The sequence below is a fragment of the Podarcis gaigeae genome (genome assembly GCF_964106915.1).
Source record: "Podarcis gaigeae genome assembly, chromosome: 16".
Taxonomy (NCBI): Eukaryota; Metazoa; Chordata; class Lepidosauria; order Squamata; family Lacertidae; genus Podarcis; species Podarcis gaigeae.
Window position 1 is genome coordinate 25,117,518 of NC_139693.1, and position 4,118 is coordinate 25,121,635.

Here is a 4,118-nt window from a genome sequence, read left to right on the forward strand (position 1 = left end):
TGTTTTATTTTTTAAGTAACAGCAACACTCCTGAATCGCCCTCACTCTCTGCAGCAGCTGGAGAGATAACCCTAACATACAGTAAGTCATATAAAACTTGTCAATAAATAATATGCACAGATAAATGAGCAAACAGGCTTTAGTCTAACAGGTTAGGATGCAGCTTTTTTAGGGCAATGTCCTCTCCCCTCTCCACAGGTGGTTTAGAAAAGACTGGATTCCTCTAGGTCAGAGATGGATTATTTAGCTTTCTGGGCCTTGCAGAGCCTGGGAGCTGCTTCCCCTCCGTCTCTTGGCCTCTGCCATGTTGACTCCTTTGAGCTCTTAGAATGCCTGTGCAGACCACTTTCTCAGGCAGGTTTGTCAGCAGTGCTGTGTTTCTGCCAGCACCTCCTTAATTTTGCTACCCCCACTGCCAAAAGAGACCTAGCAAAGAGGCTTGTAGCAGCCGTCCCCAACTTGGTGCCTTCCAGATGTTGTTGGCTCAACTCCCATCATCTCTGACTGTTGGCTATGCCGATGGGAGTTGGATTCCATCAGCATCTGCATTGCTATCCTGTGCAAATGAACCTGTTTGCCTGGGATTTTTGGGTGGGCAGGAAGGTGAAGGGAATTTTGAGAGTCCAGGTGGTTCATGAAGTGTGCTATGCTTTTATCTGTTTTGTATAAGCAGTGTTGGATCGGTTTTATTCTTGTGTAAATATTATAATGTAAGCTCCCATGGAATTGTTGAAAGAAAGGCAGGTTAGAAATTGTCTCATAAATAAAAATTGCAGTGGGAGACTTAAAAAGCATTAGTTAGCAACCTGGGAGCAGACGTTGTCTGCCCAAGGAAGTTGCTTGTTTGTGTGCAGGTGTCATTTAGCACAAATAACAAGATGAAATATGAAAAGATATTTTTTAATAATTCCAGTAATTTAGCTTTAGTATGTATAATGGGACATGAATCCAATATCTCAATTCAGACCAGGTCTCTCCATAGTTTTTAGTTTGGTAATGAGTTGTAATTCAGCAACCTCTCTTTCATGTGTATTTCTAAAATTCTCTGCAATAAGACAGCTACTTTAAGATCCTGTATAGAATGCAGTTAGAAGCTAATTTTGGTCATCTATCCCTTTAAGAATCCCTTGCCCTTTCCTGTGGAACCAACTGCCATAACAGTCCTCAACAGTTATAAGGCTGAAGTATCTGATGAAGTGTGCATTACACACGAAAGCTCATACCTTGAAAACTTATATTGAGTTGATCTTTAAGGTGCCACTGGAATTATTAAAAAAGATTTTTCCATCTTGTTATTTATTATGACTATGACAGATCAACATAGCCTTCCAACTATATCTGGTGTCATTCGTGGTTGACCTCTCCTACGCACACTGTCTTAGGCAACTTATTCCGGTTTTCAACTTCAGCTTTTGATCTCAAAACATTCTGTTTATCACAGCTGATTCCTCTGTTCGTCTTTATTGGAATCGGAGGGACTGAGTTAGAGTTAGCGTTAGAGTTAGAGTTAGCATCAGGGGTAGGAGTAGGGCTCCCTTCTTTTCAAGGAACTCTGGGAATTGTAGCTCTGGTTAGAGGGTAGGGATCCCTTCTTGTCAGGGAACTCTGGGAATTGTAGCTCTGGTTAGGGGGTAGGGGTAAGGATCCCTTCTTGCCAGGGAACTCTGGGAATTGTAGCTCTAGTTAAAGGTTAAGGGTTAGCGTTAGGGTTAGAGTTAGGGTTAGCGTCAGGGGTAGGGGTAGGGGTAGAGATCCCTTTTTGCCAGGGAACTCTGGGAATTGTAGCTCTTGGAGGGGAACAGGGGGTCTCCTAACAACTCTCTGCACCCTTTTCAAACTATAGCTCCCAGATTCTTTGGGGGAAGAAGCCATGAGTGTTTAAAGCGGCTTCATAGCACATGAAATGGTGTGGATGTGGCCCTGGCATCCCTCACCCCACTGCCCCTTATTATTGAGGAATCGAAAAGATTTCCCCATGCAAATCTCTTGGAAACAATGTACTTCATCTGGAAAACTATTTAATAAAGATTACTTTTTATTAAAACCTTTGAATGTGTTTGAACTGTGTTTGGGTACGTCGAGAATTATTTCACTTGAAAGCAATGCCCTTAGATTACAGAATCATGGAAGAGTTAGACGGGACCACGAGGGTCTTCAAGTCCAGCCCCTGCAGGAATCTTTTGCTTTACGTGGGGCTCAAAGGACGGCCCTGAGATTAAGGGTCTTGTGCTCTACTCAGTGAGCTATATGGATTGATCTAAATGTTGTTGTTGTTGTTGTTTAGTCGTTTAGTCGTGTCCGACTCTTCGTGACCCCATGGACCAGAGCACACCAGGTACCTCTGTCCTCCACTGCCTCCCACAGTTTGGTCAAACTCATGCTGGTAACCTCGAGGTTACCAGCATTGATCTAAATAGCAAACACCAATTATTTATTTTTTACAATTTACAGTGGTGTAAAATAAAGGGTGTAGGAAATGAAATGATAATTGCCTTTTCATTGTTAAAGGATGTTTTGTTAAGACTTTTGATTCAACACACTTATTTCAATATACAGTGGTACCTTGGTTTTTGAACTTAATCCGTTCCGGAAGTCCGTTCCTAACCAAAGCGTTCTTAAACCAAGACATGCTTTCCCATAGCAGCAGGGGACTCAATTTACAAATGGAACACACTCAACAGGATCTGGAATCAAACACCATCATGGGAGGGGGGGTGGGGGATGCAGACCTCAGGAGACCCCAAAGGGGATCCCTTATCATATCCTCCCTATGGATTGGAGGAGATCAGCAGCACCTCCTGTTCAACAAGACGCTGCTGTAGAGGTGGCATGGGGAGGAGGTTGCTGAGGAGGCGGCAGATCTGGCCTTCTGGAGTGCACTGCAGCTTTTGCTGCCACCGTGGCAGTGGAAGCAATAGTGGGCAATACATTCCTTAGAGGCAAGATTTGCTGCCCCTGTGGATCCTGCTGCCCAAGGCAGTCGCCTCCCCTTGCTTCACGGAAGAGCCGGCCCTGATTAGAGCACAGAATGAGTTTCTTCTGCTCAGCGGCGTAGCGTGGGTTGTCAGCACCCGGGGCAAGGCAAGTAATTTGCGCCCCCTAACCCCTAACCTGCCGCCGCTGCCAGCTTCTTCTTGCTGCTGCCTGGGCTGGGGTATTTACGGTAAAGTAGCCACGGTGGCGGCGGGGGGTCCATGTCAGGTGATCTGAGGTGAGTTGCCGCTGGCGCTGCCGCCCAGCCGCTTGCCCGGAGGAGAAGGGCAGAGAGGCGAGGAAAATGCAACTTGGCCCAGCAGCTGCAGCAGCAGTGGCGGTGGCGGGGCTGTGAGGAGGGGCTGCCTGGCGCGCCCTCCGCGGCCCTGACACGCGGGGACCGCGGCGAGCGCTGAGAGCCGCTGCCTGCTGGATGCCTTCAGCCCGGACGTGCGCACAGCTCGTCGGTTCCGCGAGACATGGGGCTCTGCTACAGGCTGCGCCCGAGGCTCTTCGGCGACTCCGGAGGCGGCGAGCGCGCCCCCCCAGATGTTGCGCCCGGTGTGGCCGCCCCCCCTGCACCCCCACGCTACGCCACTGCTTCTGCTACCTCCAGAAATGTCTATCTGCCTGCTCGGCCTTTCGTGACCTTCTCTCCTCCCGTACAATTAGCAGGGAGCCGAATTGATCTGTGCGCATTTACCAATTGGCAAGCCTTTGTAGCTTTAATGAATGAGCCCTCAGAGGGAATATATTGATTGGTTTGCAAATAGCTCTTCTTTGATACCTCTGCAATGTAGCCAGCCCTGCTGTTTCCTTAAGGACACAGTAGATTCCCAACATTCCTGAAGGCTGTCCCACCTTCTTTTTGATGCTGGAGGCTTTCTTTTCTAATGTGTCTGGTTGTTCGATTAACCCCAATGGCTGTGATAAAGATATTGGCATTTTCTCATATATATATATATATATATATATATATATATATATATATATATATATGGCCAATAAAGCAAGATGAGCACCGCAACCCCAGAGTCGTCCGTGACTGGACCTAACGGTCAGGGGTCCCTTTACCTTTTTATATATGTTGGAAACCACCCAGAGTGTCTAGGACAACCCAATCAGATGGCTGGGATATTATTATT

At 47.0% G+C, this 4,118-nt stretch overlaps 1 long non-coding RNA gene across 1 annotated transcript; it reads left to right on the forward strand.

Annotated features, from left to right (window-relative positions):
- The first annotated feature begins 920 nt into the window (after positions 1 to 920).
- On the forward strand, positions 921 to 2,044 carry LOC310834314. Its single transcript, XR_014559179.1, has 2 exons — positions 921 to 1,500; positions 1,578 to 2,044. It is a non-coding gene; the product is annotated as an uncharacterized lncRNA (long non-coding RNA).
- Positions 2,045 to 4,118: the final 2,074 nt, after the last annotated feature.